Source organism: Hylobates moloch, unplaced genomic scaffold (genome assembly GCF_009828535.3).
Source record: "Hylobates moloch isolate HMO894 unplaced genomic scaffold, HMol_V3 SCAFFOLD_8, whole genome shotgun sequence".
Lineage (NCBI taxonomy): Eukaryota > Metazoa > Chordata > Mammalia > Primates > Hylobatidae > Hylobates > Hylobates moloch.
This window is the reverse complement of record NW_026652283.1, coordinates 24415087-24433173: the sequence shown is the minus strand read 5'-3', so window position 1 is coordinate 24433173 and position 18087 is coordinate 24415087.

Here is an 18087-nt window from a genome sequence, read left to right as displayed (position 1 = left end):
TAAATTTATGTGACTGAAAGTCATGTGGTACAAACAAACAAGAGTAAAGGATTGTTACTGACTGATGAGATAATTTGCTTTTTAAAAAAGTTGAATTATAAACTGTGGGCACTAGAAATTATATTATTTAGGTGGCTTTAATTGCATGAAATTCTGAACAACTGTTTTTGAGGGACAGATATTTATTTAAAATTTTAACATGCATTTTCCACTCTGTCTTTGTATTTCCATGATTGTCTTTATCCAGTAGTATGTTTTGCAAACTCTTTCCTTAGTGCAGGGATTGCAAAAACTGTCATGAATTAAATATGTCATCTATGAAGTATACCTAATCTATACGCCAACATCATGTAATGCAGCTTAATCTTGATTTTCTTTGACAGTTGTGATAAAAATTGTTTTTGATTTTAAAAAATATTAATTTAGTTTGTTTATTCTTCCAAGGAATAACAAACACCTGACCGAAATGAACCTTTGGTTAAAATTATGGATTGGCATCATCTTGCCTTTAATTTCTGAGCAACTATCAGTATTTTCATGTTACCAAAGTCTATCAAGTCATTAGGAAAAATGACCAAACCCATTGTTTGGCATCATGGAGACCAAACAGCTGGCTGACTTAGATAAAGATTTCACTCTTCCGTAAACTGATCATGTGACATGCTGGAGTCACAACAGAGGATTTGGAGATGCTGAATTTGTCTTTAAACATTACATTCGGGAAAAAATAAAAACTAGATCATCTACATTTTGAAATATGTTTTTTATTTATTTCAGTCTTTCATTCATTTATAATCATGAATCTGAATAGTGGAATTATGGGTTGGGTTTTTTTTTTGGCAGCTTTGAAAGGTTTTGAAAGAGAAAAGGAAACTATAGCCCTATCTCTGAAAAACAAGAAAACACAGTGGAAATATTTTACATCATATGGAGATAATATATAAATAGTAAAAGGACTGTGCTATTGTAAGTCTAAAACACAGGGCACACTTCCTACTCTTTATCTTAAGATACAGACTCCTTTGATGGAGAGTATACATAATGAAAATAAAGCTGAACTAATTGTTAGCTTTATTTACCAAAGGTAACAGGATACAGCAAACAGGGTCTCCTGAAAAAATGAGGTTATTAAGTGTCTTTGAAATAACCATGTAAAGCTTAAAAACAGAAAAAAGAAAACACAGTAAGGAGTATGAACATTGCTTAGAAGGAAATACAAAGAGACTTTGAATGAAAAAGATTGAAGTCACTCATATTCATGTGGAAAATTTCAGAATTAGCAGCTGTGTTGGTACATAGACCTTTGACTTGAGCTACTGTAAATCCTTGCCAAGCAATTGAGCATTTTCTGTGTTTTTAAAGAGTTATTAACATTTGCTCAGCTTATTGCACGTAATTATACAGAAACTGTGATCCGAAAGAGCTATTACTAATAAGCCCTCAGAATACGACATGAAAAAAATACAAATAGGAACAAGTATGACTATTTATACAATAAGAGTGCTGGCAGCATTTCCTCTGTTCAAAGAGTTAGAGAAGGAATAAGATAAATGAAGAGCCTTTGAAGTGACGTGGAAGTGAACATATTGAAGGGAGCTCAAATATTAACATTTTGCTTACTAGAAGAGATCCCTGGGCTAAAGCAGGTCTTTACTGCTTTTGTAAGTCTCCATTGGTCCCTTGTATACAGCCCTTGTCAAATGACTTGCTTCAGGTCATATTCCTTCTTAAAAAAAAATTAAGGCTGGACGTGGTGGCTCATGCCTGTAATCCCAGCACTTTGGGAGGCTGAGGCTGGTGGATCATCTGAGGTCAGGAGTTCAAGACCAGCCTGGTAAACATGGTGAAATCCCATCTCTACTAAAAATACAAAAGTTAGCTGGGCATGGTCACGTGCACCTGTAATTTCATCTACTCGGGAGGCTGAGACAGGAGAATCACTTGAACCTGGGAGGTGGAGTTTGCAGTGAGGCGAGATTGTGCCACTGCACACCAGCCTGGGCAACAGAGCTAGACTCTGTCTCAAAAATAAAAAATTTAAAAAATTTAAAAAACCTAGGGATGAATAGGGTCAAAATGCAAATATTCCTTTACTTTTGTGTGATGAAATTATTCTCAAACATTTTTCTATGTGCATGCAAACATGTCAGCGCCGGGACTAGGGTACTGTGAATGAGGACTCCAAGGTGTAAAATTTAAGGAGGCACTGAGAGGTAGTGCCTTACTCTTTGTGCCCCAGGCACCTCTAGTCCTGGTCCTAAACATATGCAAATATACATACACATATTGATACAAATTATATAGAATATATTTAAAATCAAAAAGAGATCACACTGTGCATGTGATCCATAACTTGGCTGAGTCACTCCACAATCCATGGCAAGCAACCTGCCTTGAGACAATATATACATCATTGTCACTCTTTTTTTCCCTTTCTTTTTTTTCCCAGCAGGCTTTTTGTTTGCTTTTTGAGACAGAGTCTCACTCTGTCACCCAGGCTGGAGTGCAATGGCGTGATCTCAGGTCGCTAAAACCTCTGCCTTCCAGGTTCAAGCAATTCTTCCTGTCTCAGCCTCCCAAGTAGCTGGGATTACAGGTGCCTGCCATCATGCCCAGCTAATTTTTGTATTTTTAGTAGAGATGGGGTTTCACTATGTTGGCCAGGCTGGTCTTGAACTCCTGACCTCAGGTGATCTGCCCTTCTCAGCCCCCCAAAGTGCTGGGATTATAAGTGTGAGTCACCGCGCCCAGCCTCCCCACTCAGTCTTGATATTTAATTTTTGGTTATATGAAACCATAGCTTTGCACATATTTTAAAATTCTATCCTCAGTGAACACCATGATGGAAGAGCTGTATAGGCAAAATATGAGAGAAGGAAGGCAGAGCTTCCATGCCCTCGCCAAGTGCACCACTCTCCAGGCACCTTCATAAATTTAACTATCCACAAGCTCCTTATTCTTTCAAATAGTTGCATGATACAATGTAATATGCATGTATTATCATTTATTAAATTCCCCCTCTGTTGATGGGCACTTATATCATTTCCAGTTTTGTGAGTACTGCTAACAATGCTGCCATCTTGTACATATATTTATGTATACTTGTGTATTTCAGAAGAGATTGTTGTGCATTCAACAAATATTCACATTTTAAAAGTAAATAGATACTGACAACTGTCTCTCCAACTGTAGCACTGTCAAATCAAACTTTCTGAGACGATGAAAATGTTTTCTATCTGTGTTGTTCCATATGGTATAGCCACTAGCCACGTGTGGCTGTTGAGCATTTCAAATGTTGCTAGTGAGACTGAGGAATTGAATTTTAATTTTACTTAATTTCAAATCTGCATTTTCAGTCAGTTTTTTTGGCTTATAGCCATTGGTTAGGACCTTTATAAAAATATTGAATAATAGCTATGAATAGGCAGATTTTTTTTCTGAATTTTAATCAAAATTCTTCGAGTGTCTCACCATATGGGTGACATTTCTTGTTGGTTACTGATACATTCTTTTTGTCAAAGTAACAGACACAGCTAGTGGGCTAACCCAACAGCTGTTCTGTGGCCTCCCACTGTAGACGATGGAAAGCTAGCTACTTACTTCCTCCGTTAAAGGGCGGTCTACCCACGTCTTATGGGGGAGAGAGACTGTGAACCCTCTTAAGGGATAGGTATCAGAGCATGTGTGAGTGGAGACCTCATTGGCATTCTTCGTTCTCAACTTCCAGTCTTGATGCCTAGAGCTATGGCAATCCTTCTGATTGTAAGCAACCAATGTGTGAATGAAGAGCAGACAGCTAAGCACGGTGAGATCACAAAGCTAGAATGAGCCTGAGTCCTGGGTTATATTTTTGGCTCACTGACCCAGTTCTGAGACTGTCTGCTTCCAAAGTTCTCGTAAAATAAACACAGAATGTTTTTACAGCTTAAACCACTACTCATAGTTCTCTATTTCTTTCCAACAGAAGCATTTTTTTTTTTTTGAGACAAGGTCTTGCTCCATTGCCAAGGCTGGAATGCAGTGGTGTAGTGGCGTGATCACGGCTCACTGCAGCGTCCATCTCCGAGGCTCAAGCAATCCTCCCACCTCAACCTCCTGAGTAGCTAGGACTACAGGCGCACACCGCAACCACAGCTGGCCATTTTTTTTTTTTTTTTTTAGTAAAGATGGAGTTTCACCATGTTGCCTATACTGGTCTGAAACTCCTGAGCTCAAGCGATCCTCCTCCTTGGTCTCCCAAAGTGCTGGGATTACAGTCATGAGCCACCAGAAACCTTCTTAACTGGTACAAGTTAAGAACACTTTTTTTTCTATTCCTAGCTTTATAAGTATTTTTAGAACCAGAAATGAGTGTTATAATCAACCAAATGTCTTTCTGAAAATGACATTCAAATAACAGCAAATACTTAAATTGTGCCTAATATATGGAAGGCACTGTTCTAAAAATTTTTCATTTATGAACTAATGTAACCTTTACAGCAACTCTACAGGGTACATATTATTCTTTTCCGTATTTTACAGATGAGGAAGCTAAGACACAGAGAGGTTAGTTCAATTGCCCTAGTAAGTGACAAAGCCAGGATTTGAACCCAAACAGTTTGGTTCTAGAATCCTGGATCTTACTGTATCTCTAGTACTGAAAATGACCCATGGACCACAATATATATTTCTCCGTTCTATCATAATTTTATTTTTAGTTGTCTTTATTATTTGGTCAAATTAATGGCAAGTGAATATGAATTAGGTATTTTTTTTACTGTAAAAAGAGAGCACTAGTAAAATTCATTTGATCAATCTTCAAAGCAAACCTTGGCTATTCTTACTCAATTAATTTTCTTAGTTTGACTTCACAAATTCATTTCTTAGCCTTCTTTTTTTCTTTCTGAGACTCAAAAGAACAATATCCCTTTTTTATTCCTACTAAAGCTAGAATTGTAATGGATGAATCAAGATAATTTTCCCCATTTCTTTGACTTGTCTTGATTTTGGCCACATTTTCTGCTTTTTCCTCCCTTCCTTCTTTGATGAAGGACAGTGATGCTTTTGTTCTGTCATTTAAGAAAGTAGCATAGAAGCAAACAAAAAAGAAAATGAGAACTTACTACTCCCACCCACTCCTGGGTTTTTATGCGTCATCTTGTTTGTCCTATGCAGATAGTGCATGACTCAACAAATATGGACAAGGTCTTAAAATCCTGTTGGCACTTCATAAATAATAAATGGTAATAACAGAGTAACCTGGCAAAAGCAGTTATATAAGTATGATGTAAACCTAGATTATCTACAATTCATGATATAATGGGAATTACTTTTCAGCTTTCTAGAAGTTGGCAACAGAAAATCACATTGATACTTTACAATCTTTCAAGGCACTTGTTCTATTTTTCTTCTTTCATATTCTTTAGGTATTGATTGGCATCTGGCAATGTGTTTGGAAATACAACGAATTCAAAGTAACTAAACAGGAGTTTGTGCAAAAAATAATTGTTAGTGGCCTGACTATAGTCTAACTATCATTGTAGGCTAGTTCTGGGAAGACATGGAATTTCTGTGTGTGTATACAAATATAGTGATATTTAATTCATAGATTTATCATAACCATCATCATCATCACTACCTTTATCATTATCAAAGTGATAATGGTAATATCACAAATTATCATAGTCATAATTTTCATGATTATGTGAGGTTTTTGCATATCTGCCATTTGTTATAATTCATTTTCTAGTGATTAAAAAATCATTGCTAGGTGTGTAATTAAATGTCAGTGAATCTATATAATTAATCTGTATTTTGTAATAAACACTACAATCTCAACCTCACATAAATCCATGAATTAAGAACTATATCTTTGGCAAATATATATGAGAAAGGGTGTATAAATATTTTCTATAATGTAAATTTGAAGTTTATTTTAGCAATACCAGTCAGAAGGGCAGAAAAATAAAAATGATGCAGGCAGAAGGATTGATAACATTCACAGGGACAGAGGCAGGAGTATTTATAATGTTCACCGTCACTGAAGGAAAAACAAAGTAAGATGGACCATGAAAATGAAAACATCAGAATAGAGTGAGGAGAAATTCAATAAGACAAGAAGATTTAGAGACTTGAAAGGGAGGCTCGGAACTATTTATCACTTTGCTATAGAAAGCAGTGGAACCAAATAAAGAATAAAATAAAAAATAAGGAGGTTGGAGAAGGAGATATTCTAGGGAATTTAGATAAGGAATTTGAGTCTGTTGGGAATGGGAGTGTTTGGAAATATACATACATCTCCTCTCCGTTCAATTTCACGCTTGCAGGAGCACAGATGGGAAACTAAAAAGAAAAAGAAAGGCAAGACCTTCAGTGGGGTTTCTCAGGGTGTTACCTCATGAGTATTGTTCTTGAAGGAAGATCGCTTTCTATGCTCTTTAGCTTTTATTTTACTTTATTTCACAATGGAATTTAGATAAATTCCCTGTGTAACATCTTCATAGACACAAGTTTTAGAAAAGCCCACTATTTCCCCTTCTCTATAGCATAGCTTTGTGGTGGACTATTGTCATGCACAGCCTTCTGTGTGAGAACCTCTTAACTCAACTCCCAAGAAGTCCTGGGCTCAAATCCTTCTTCTTCAAGCTACTAGCAGTGTCACTGAGAAGTCCTATAGGCTTCAGTTTCTTAATCTGTGAAATTGGGAAAACAACTGTACTTAACGCATAGCTTGTTGTGAGATATCAGATAAGCATAATGCATGGAACAGTGAATGTTCAACAGCCGATATTATTTCTTTAATATGAACAATCTTATAACCATCAATATAGTCTTTACCTACCTGTTATTAATACTTTGCTTAATGGCTTAGCATTGTACTGATGGAAAGCTCACTCTGCCTAAACAAGCGTCAAATTTATTCCGGGCATGATGGGGACTTTTACTTGGTTTTGCTGGTTTAGAAAGATAAAGAAATTTAGTGCCTATTTGTGATAATGTAAAAATTACTATGTATCAGTGAAAAAGGCATATTAAAAGAAATCGATTTTTTAGAAATGCATAGAAACCAATCAATGTGACCTTGAGACTTTAGCAAGATGAAGTTTGAGATATCATGTGGTCATAAAGATGGAGGATGCAGTGGGGCAAGCTGGGGTGGTGAATATGCCTCTGGGACTCTTCTTGGCCTAACTTGATCCTGCTCTAATTGAAAACAGGAGCATAATAAAGAAAATGGCTCTTGTGATTAAAAAAAACCATTTAATATGTATATGTTAATATACATATATGACCATATATTTACATAAATATTACATATTTATAAAATATTACATATATATACAACTTGATTAATTATTATAATGGAAAAACTCATGAAACCACTATCTGAACAAAGAAATAGAACAGTGCCAGCACTCCAGAAACTGTTCATGTGTCCTCCTCAACAACAATTCCTTTTCCTGCCTTAAACTTAAATACTATTGTGACATCTATAGTAATCACTTCTTTAATAGTTTTTCATAAAGTTATGTGATATTTGTTAATTCTAAACTTTAAAAAATTATTATGTAGTGTGATCCTGATTTGTGCATAATAGCAGAAGTGTGCTAAATTGTGGGTGTCAATTTTAATTTGTGACTGGATGTCTTTACCTACTGGGGTTTTGCTTAATGCTATGTTAACTTAATAGAGAATTTTTTTTCTATACTGAGACCAGATTTGTTTATATTAGTTTTGTTTAACTATGATTTGAGATCATTTGTGATCTCTCACTCTTCCACTACTCCCAATTGAATGGAAGTTGGTTTTATGACTTCTGAGTACTTACCAGGTACCATACCATAGTTGGCATTCTGATAAATATTCTTGCATAGTATATTATTTTAAATCACTTTACTTTCAATCTTTCTGTATTTTGTATATGTTGAAAACAGAATACTGCTATTTTTAGTACTGTTTTAAAATATTTCTCTTAATAATTTTTCTATTTTAATTAGAAGATTTTGTACATTTATGTTTAATGTAATTGCCACTATCCTTAGGTTTAAAGCCACCATTTTAATATTTAGTTTATTCTTGTCTCACCTTGTTTATGTTTTTTTTTTTTTTTTTCTTTTCAGAAATGAGGTATCACTGTGCTGCCCAGGCTGGTCTTGAACTCTTGGGCACAAGTGATTCACCTGCCTCAGCTTCCCAGTGTTGGGATTACATACAGGTGGGAGCTACCGTGCCCAGCCTTTTCATGTCCTTTTTCCTCTTCTTTCTTGTCTTTATCATCTATTCCATCATTAGCTTGATATCTATACACTCTTTTACTATTCTTTTATTTGGTGATTAATCTAGAAATTTAAACATGTAGTCTTAATTTATTCTGATTCTATTTAAACAATATTTAAAAATATTTATTATTTAGTGCAGTCTGCTTATAGTGATTTTTCTTTTTTGGTTTGTCTGAAAATGTCTTTTTTTCATTTTTAAAGTACATGTTGCCGGTTATAGGTTGACAGCTATTTTCTTTCAGTATTTGAATGATATACTGTTGCCTTATAGATTCCATTGTTGCAGTTGCTATTTCAAAGGCAATTTGTCTTTTTATTTCTCTGGCTGTGTTTAAGATTTTCTCTTTGTCTTTGAATTTCAGTGGTTTTATTTATTGTGTACCTTTAGGGTTGTCCTTTTTATTTTTTTTCTTGGAATTTTTTAGAGTTTCTTCAATCTTTATGTCTTTGGTCAATTTTGGAAATTCTCAATCATTTTATCTTTAAATATTGCTTCTACTCTATTTTCTCTCTTCTCTCTAGGACTTCAATAACAACAACTGGAGCTTCTCATGGTATCGTCTATGTCTCTTAAATGATTTACTCAATTTTCCATCCTTTTATGTGTCTGACCTTCATCTGGATATTTTCTTTGGACTTATGTTCTAATTAGCTTTCTAAGTTTCTTATCAGCTGTGTAATCTCCATTAAGGTGATATTTTTCAGTTCCAGAATTTTCATTTACTTTTGTAGTTTCCAGCTCTCTGCCGAAGTCTCCAATCCTGTATCTTACTGCCTTGAACATTAGCCTGATTCTCCTGAACTCTGTTTTTATCATCTATTGTTTCTTTGGATTTGTGGTCATGTCATCTTGGCTCCTGATACATCTGGTTATTTATGAGTACATGCTAGCCATTGATTTGAAAATTTGAAGTCTAAGATGCTATCTTCTCTCAGAGAGGATTAACCTTGGCTACTGGCAAGTGGCCAGAAGCAGTAGAGATAAAGGATTGAGATAAAGGATCACATTAATTCCACTTCAGAGATGATTTGAAGTTAGGCTTTTGTTTCTGCAAAGAATGGTCTACTTCTCATTTACTCCTTTGGCTAGAGCCTTGGAGTTAAATGGAGATAATGATACCACCAATTTCGTAGAGCAATAAACATTCATGTAAAGCACTTAAGCACAGTGCTTGTATATAGTGTATGCTTAAAACTGTTAGTTAATATTGTTAAGAATCAACAGAGGAAGGTTGGGGTTATGATTCTACTACAAATTTACTTAATTATTCTGGGTAAGTTGTGGACCTTCTCTAAGCCTCAGTTCCTTCATTTGTAAAATGAGAAAGTTAGATGAAATGACTTCTAAAGTCCCGCCAAGCTCTAAAGTTTTATCAATATGCAAGTCTTAAATAGAATTGCAGACTCATTGTGCCTTCTTCTCCACCCAATCCACCCAAGAACATTTGTTACAGAAATATGTTAAGGGAAAAAATAGAACTTTCCTGGTAATTTATAGGGCTATATGCAGGGCAGTTTGGGTTGATAGCTTAGTAATCACCCTTTCATTGTTCTTCAGGTCATCAAATTATTAAAACAATCACACACTGGTATGGCTGCCGTGCTTCTACTGTTTGGTTTGAAAGACATTCATTAACAGAGGTAGAAAGACCAACATATTTATGAAAGGTTAAGGCCATGTTTTTCCCTAGTGTAGATTAACATTGTCTTTCACAACTGCCATAGTTTTTTTAGTAATGAAAAAATGGAAATCTTACTTTAAAAAGATAATTTTTTAAATACTTAGACTTCTTTTTGCTCTCAAAACTAAAGTGATGCATAGCTTTAATTATAAGAGAATTTCAAAATCATTCTTTAATTCTACCTTATCTTCCTTGTCTACAGATTCATAATCTACATAGTCTTCATGTGTAGTCTCTACTAGTTCAGAATCAAATATGTCAATTCTATTGTACTATTTAGAGCATTATATGGCAGTGACATCAAATTAGCATGTATATTATTTTCTTCACTTTAACTATGTTTAAAGTGTTGCTAAAATTTTCTTTGCCTTAGCTATATTAAGTAAAAATATAGCCAAAGAAAATTAGTTACCAAATCCTTAATGCCTGTTGGTTGTTTTTAATTTTTAACAGAAATATTGACAATACACTCTGAGTCAGAACATAAAGATGTTATCCAAAATTCTCTTAGTAGAATATACAGCTTTCCAGACTACCTATCTCCAAGAAAAATCTTGGATTACTTTAAACATATAATTCAAGAATCTGAAAAATGTTCTTACCTTAAACAATTTAAATAAATGTGATTTTGTGAGTTTTTTGGTTGATATCTTCTCAGTGGACTCAAGGACAACCTCACTTTCTCATCCATCTCTTTGTCATAAAATGACAGGCATTTCAAGAGACAAGAGGGAGCCTGCTGCCCACTCAAAAGTACCATTCCACCTATCAGGCAGAGATCCCTAATTAAGGATCGTAGCAATTACACACAAGCAACAGCATGGAAAAGAAGCCAGTGGTGCAGAGGTGATCTGGATCCAGGAAGAAAGGGAATATGCTTTCAGTCAAAAAGTAAGCCTGTCATTTCTAACATGTGGTCTTGCCCGTCTTCTTTGCAGAATTTTAAACGCTACTACAGTTTCTTCAACTTCTTTCCTCCTCCAACGCTGAATCATCACTAATGTTTACTAAAGAAAGCGTGTTCTATTCCTTGGTCTTAAGAAAGATGGCTAAGTTTTTTCTCAGTCTCAAAGAAAAAGATAATTATCATAGTGGAGAGACTACATGGCTTAAATCATTTTTTGGAAATTAAGTTTTATCTTGGGGTCTTGCTCTTTGATTTCTGGCTAATTAATCTTGGTCAATTTTTTAATCTCTCTCTATTACAGCTTCCTAATCTGTAAAACAGAAATTATAATAAAATCTCTAAATCCTTGATAATTGTTAGAGATTAATATAATTATTGTTTTAAATGAATTTATGTTGAAGTAATGTTTCTACTTTTATACCCAATGACTTTCTGGTACACAATACCTGTCTGGTAAGTAAAAGACAACAACATCAATATTGGGCAGCATTATTGCTGGACCTAGGACTGAGCTAGGTGTTTTGGAAAGTGAAAACACGGTCCTGACCTTAGATATCTTAGAATTTAGTTATGTACATGAAAAAGATACAGTAGCAAAGTTGCATTCATTTGTGAAAATGCATTGAATTGTATACTTAAGATATGTGTAATTTTTATGCCTATTATTAATCAACAAAAAGAACAGAAAAGTAGATAATTTTATGGCAGTTGTATAATATACGGTGTAAAAACCTAAAGATATTTATATCCTAGTTGAAAATATAGTTGGAATTAATAGCTTCCCTTTTTCGGAGCCACCACATTTATAATAATGTAGAAATCACCATAAAGCACCACATAACATGGCTACCTTTCTAGAATTGAGATTGGTTCCTAAACTGGATGAAAATCCATGTCCTATTTACAGCATGACTAAAATAATTCTCTTGCTCTGTGTTTCCACACTGGAGATTTCCCAGAAAGTTCAAGGAAATAAGTCTTACAAAGGAGTTTGCTAAATTAATCTGTAACCCACCAAAACCAAGAGAGGGTTGTCCCTCTAACTCTAGCAGAAAAGACTTGGGGCAGAATGCTTGATGCTTCTTTTACATATGCCCATCTCTGAACTCTGAAGCAATCACTGAGCCTATGGGGAGAGAGCGCTCTCACTGTCTGCCTTATAATATGATGGGGAGTGAGGGTACTGTGACCGACAGCCCCCAGGTTAACACATTTTGGAGAAGGTTGGTTCTTTGAAGGATGTGAATCTAGGCAGACAACTCATAACTGTTTGCATAGTAAGTGAAGAAGTTCGAATATTCTTCTGTGGTGTTACTTGATCAAAATGTCAAAGTGGAGACGGGGGGCTGATTTAAAGATAATTGCTACAATTTAGGTAGGACCAATGAGGACAACAGCTATGGAGAAGAAGGGGTGTGATAAGGAGAGACCTCATATTAGGATGTAGCATCTACAGAAATGATTGACTCATTGTCTGCAGAGGGCCTAGAACTAGAGCAAGATATCCATGGTGGCTCCCAGATATGCAGCTGGAGTGACTGGAGGATGGTGGTGACATTCCTCTTGAAAGGGAGATGGGAAGAGAAGTAGGTTAAGGTGGAAGAGAAGATAATGAGCTCTGTTTGGGACATGTGGAGTTGTAGAAAATAATAATGAGTTGGAAAAACAGAAGGCAAATCGTATTGTAAAGTTTTCTTAAAAATGAAATTATTTCAACAAATCCAGGAATTACATAATTGAAACGTCTACAGAACGAAAAGAAGGAAGGAAAAAATTAGTAACAATTTTTTTTTCTTGCAAAGCAAGTTCATTGTGCACTTTATTTAGGTAACTGAAGGAGCTTTGACCTTCCATTTAGAATAACTCTGTTCCACTGCATTTTATGATTACTGATTTGTTTAAAGAATAACATTTTTTCCCATTCAAAAATAATTCATACCTGTTAGAGACAATTTTAAAAAGATAAAACAATGTATTGTGTACAATAATAAATATATTTGGCACAGTCTGTTTTCCCTAAAATGTTTTTAGTTATTACAAATCACATTTGTTATTATAGAGGAGTCTAACAATACAGAAAAAGGGTTGATATCACTTAAATCTCACTACCTTGATTTAGACACTGTTAGCATTTGACTATGTTTTTATGCATTGCTTTATGTACACACAGACACACACACAGATACTAATTTATTTGAATGTAATCATGTCATATATGTTCTTCTTTTTTTTTTTTTTACCATGAACGGTCCTGTAATTTTTTGAACTATTGTTTACTTGTGATTTTTCCTTGTGTCTCTCCTTTGCTTTATTCCTTTATTCCTTTATTCTCTGTCCTAAACAACATATATTAATGATATATATGTACAATATATCCACATATACTTAGTACATTATATATAATATAAATTATACATATTTTATATCTGTATATATAATATACACATATAAAAATATGGGGACTGGGCACAGTGGCTCATGTCTATAATCCCAGCACCTTGGGAGGCTGAGGCAGGAGGATCACTTGAGCCTAGGAGTTGAAGACCAGCCTGGGCAACATAGTGAGACCCTGTTTCTACAAAACTAAAAAATTATCCAGGTATGGTGGCGTGCACCTGTACTTCCAGCCACTCAGGAGACTGACAGCAGAAGGACTACTTAAGCCCAAGGAGTTCGAAGCTGGAGTGAGCTATGATTGTACTGCTGCACTCCACAGCCTGAATAACAGAGAGATACCTTGTCTCTAAAAGAAAAAAAAAAGGGAGACTTGGTCATGATTTTAAAAACTAACATTATATTATATATATTTTTCTGCATCTGGCTCTTCACCCTGAACTACACATGGCGAAAATCCCCCCCAAGTCAGTTGCTTTAGGTATCAGGTAAGAGCATCCATCTACTTCAATGTAACTCTCCTAAGAGCAGGGACAATGGCATATTTGTTTTCTGTGGCACCTAATATTGCAGCAAGTATAGCACGTACTTAAGAATGAATATGCTGATACTGTCAATAATTTGAAGCCAGGCTATTGAGAATGAAAATATTTGGGCTGAGCAATTTGTTATAGTTCATTTATGCAAAGCACTAAGTGACATAACCCCATGAAGTTGATAATAGCATTATTATTCTCATTTCACACACTAAGACGTTGGGGTACACAGACTATAAATAACTCTCCCAAGAGTACAAAACCCGTACATTGCAAGATAGTGCGCTCAAGTCTCACAAATTCCAACCAAATGTGTTATCCCTTGTATTTTGTGAAATAAATAGCAACCATGATAAAATCAACATGTCTAACACGTATAAGAGAGTAATTCGATCCTGAGGACTCACACCATGTTCTCTGCCTGGAGATTTGCATGCAACTTTCATGGACACTTTTTTCCTCCTTAGGGTCTTTTATGGTGTGTAGTAGACATGGATTTTCACATTCCATTTACAGAGGAGAAGAATAAAAACACAATGAGGTTATTTTATCAAATGACATACAAAAAGTCAGTAAGGGGAAGAGACAAAGAAACCAGTTCTATTAATCCCCAGGCTAGATTTCTGCCTCCAACAAAACCTGAATTCTGGAAAAACTCATTGAGTTTACATTTTATTATAAAAGTGAATCTCAGCACTTGATTAATTTATGGCTTTAAGCAGAAGGAAGGGAGGAAATGTGGTGCTTCAATTGGAACTGGTGCAAAGCTGGGGATGCAGACCCAAGCTGTGGCTCACCTGAGCTGGTGTGCTGCACAGATGGTCTGCATCAGAATCTCCAGGAAAGTGCGCAGAAAAGACAGAGCCTGGGTCCACCCATGGAATCAGAATTGGGGAATACAGCCTGGAATTTAAGGGATGGACTCTATGGGCTATTCTTTTTTAAGAGAGGGGATCTCCTTATGTTGCCCAGGTTGGACTTGAACTCCTGGGCTCAAGTGATTCTTCTGCTTCAGTCCCCCGAGTAGTGGGGGTTACAGGTGTGAGCCCCTGCACCCGGCTTCTATGGGGTGTACTTTTAATAATGCCAGGCAACTTTATGCATGCCAACACTTGAGAACAACTGTTGTGCCCTTCAAAGGCACCTCTTGGGCATCTTGACTTAGTGGGAAAGGCAGCCACTTACTGTGGGTTCTTGGAGAAGTCAGTTAAATCCCCCGATTCTCAGTTTCTACATCCATAAAACAGGGATAATAGCACTTTGGAACACATAGGGCATTATAAGAATTAAAAGTCATGTGTGTAAAGATTCTGGCCCCAGTAATTAACTATAATTGGTATTACACTCAAATTAATCATAGGAGAGGAGGCTTCTGAGGATATTTCAGAAAATATGAATCTGATGAACTTTGCGTGGCTCTCAGTGTGGAAAGAATCTTGAAGAAAAAAGTTAGGAATCCAGCGATGCACAGTGACTAAACCCAAGTAAAGGTCAAGATTTTAACATGCCATGCAAAGCGGCATCACTCCCTCCTGACATTCTTTTGGAGCAGATGGTTGGGTAACGTAATGGAAAGCAGACCCAGACAGAGGCATGGCACGGAGACGGCCAGTTGTGAAATACATTCAGATAGGGTGGTACTGTTTAGATAATGGTGGTAAAACTATGTTGAGTCAGGTGCCAAATGGTGAGGCACTGATGCCAAGACAAACTGACAAACTGGAAAACGGCAGCACCAATACAGACCTCTGGGGAAAAGATCAGGATATACCAAATTAGAGAAAAACAGGACCCTTCATAAATTATAGCTTTGTAAATACATGTGAAAGAAAACTTTACATGTTTTCTCAAAAAAGGAAGCAAACAAAAATGGAAAATTAGAGCCAATTCCAATGGTCAACATGGGAAATTTTATCAGGGAAGCTTCTTAGATCTAACTATGGGTACACTACAATCTCTCTTAGCTTTAGAGACCTCAACTGTAAAATGAAAAACTAATTTTCTCTTCAGGCCTGTTTCAGTGGGAAAACCCTCTGGTTCTGTAATAACACAATGAAATGCTGACTTTAGTCTAATTTAGTCTAAGTCCCATCTGAATTGGGAATTTTAACAAAATAGCATTTCGATTAGTAGGCTTTCTATGTTGTGCCTCTTGTTTTCTGTTAAATTATGCATTGTTTTTTCATATAAAACCAAGTTAATAGTGGGAGGAAAGTAGCATTACCATTTGCTCAGTGCTTAGCTAGGGTGGGGCACTTACCTAAATTCATTTCAGATGTTATTTAGACCCTCACAAGAATCTCAGAAGGTAAGTACAATGATGATGCCCATTTTACTTATGAGAAAATTGAGGAGCAGGTTCAAAACCAAGCTGCTAAGGCTCAAAGGAGGTACCAAACCCAAGTCTCAGTCTATGCACAAGTTACCATTTGAGAGAGGAGGGGCTGCTCCCTGTTGTTAGATGAGTTTAGAAGGGAAGTTCCTTATTCCTCTGAGAACTGGAGGACGCTGCTTGTCTTAGATTCTGTTTTACATCCACTCCTGTATGTGCTCCACCTTCTATTCCTGGAATCATCCCCTTGGAGACCCAAAGGCTGACATTACAGCAATGAAATGAGCCATCTGTCACTGCATATTTTGGCCACAAAGCTTTAACTGGAATCCAGAAGGAGGGAAAAAGAACTGACAGGGATTTTGCCGGGTGAAGGCCAGGGCAAAGGTCTGAATGACACCACTGATGAGTGACAGCCCTCCCGCAGGGCTTCTGCACACCCAGTTCCCCGAGTTGATTGTGATGATCCTGGAAATAGCAGAAAATGATTCCCTTGCTGTGGTACTGCTTCACTTTTGTTATCTGGAATCAAAGATAATGTACCTAATGACATAGAGTAAAAAAGAAACAAAACACTTTAAAAGATGTTAGAGACTATTTTCAGTCTGTAGCCAAGACTGCAGTACTTAGAAATGTTTTTAATTTAAAAAATAGATAAAATGTGCTTATGTTTACATTCCCAAGATTTATTTTTGAAGCAAAGTTTTCTGCTTTGATTAAAGTCCCCCCGTTTTAAAAACAGTATGGAAATTCACAAGGTTTGTATTTAAATTTAGAGAGCCAAGAGAGGTTAACATTTTTTGTTTTTTGGACAAGGTCTCGGTCTGTTACTTATGATGGAGTGCAGTGGTGCCATCATAGCTCACTGCAACCTCGACCTCCCAGGCTCAAGTGATCCTCCCACCTCAGCCTCTCAAGTAGCTGTGACTATAGGCACGTACAACCACACCTGGCAACACTTACAAAAACAATTGAATGCAATGAATAAGGAAGAAGACTTTCTTGTACTTGAACAAATATATCAATTATTAATCAAAATTAAAAATTCATATTTAATAGCGAGAAAAAAGTAATTTTTTGACATTGGCCTCTGAGATGAGCTTGAGTCTATGGGACTCAAGGGCTGTACACACCAGGAAATTAGGTGGGAACAACTTTTGTTCCAGTCATACAGGAAAAGTCACCTGAAAATTCTTATTTCCAACTTCTCAACTTTCAACAATATGGCCCATGTATAAACCTGGGCTTATCTTAACCTTGAAAGTTTTGGCATGTGGTGTGATACATGGTATTGAATTGGGACTATCTACCCAGAACATCTCAACACCATGATCATCCACATTCCTGGGCAAATACTTCACAAAGCACTTTAACACTTGCTGGTACCTTGTTACCCACCTGTGAAGGTGCATAATCTAAGAGAGATAATATTGACCCAAACATAAGGGATATACAAGTGATTTTAAATAAGCCATTAGTAAAATAAATAATAAATTGTATGTCTTTAATATCATGGTTAAGTGGAAGAAAAAAATTCACTAAAACAGGAGGGCAAACCAGGGGAATTCATGAGTTACAAGTTTGCCAGGGAAGAAGAAGTTATCTCTGGGGCATAGGGCAGGTTTCCTTAATAGACAATGTGATGCTGAGAGGGGGAAACTCTGGTGACTGGACCTCCTCACAGGTTGCTTACAGAGTGGCCAGAAGCAGTCCAGACCTGGTTGGGGAAGGACCACTGTAGTTAATCCTGGAAAAGCCTGTGGGGGATAGAAGGTGGACCTATGCTAAGGGCTCACTAACTGGGGAACAGGTCAGGAGAGTGAAAGCAAGATGGGTTAAGGCTAATTGCAAGACGTTGGCTGTGAATGAAGGAGTAGATATCCAGGGGCTGTCAAATCAAAGGTGTGGGGTCAGCAGGACAATTATGGCCTCACATTTTTTGTAGAACAAGGTGGGATATTTTAGAATATTTTATAAA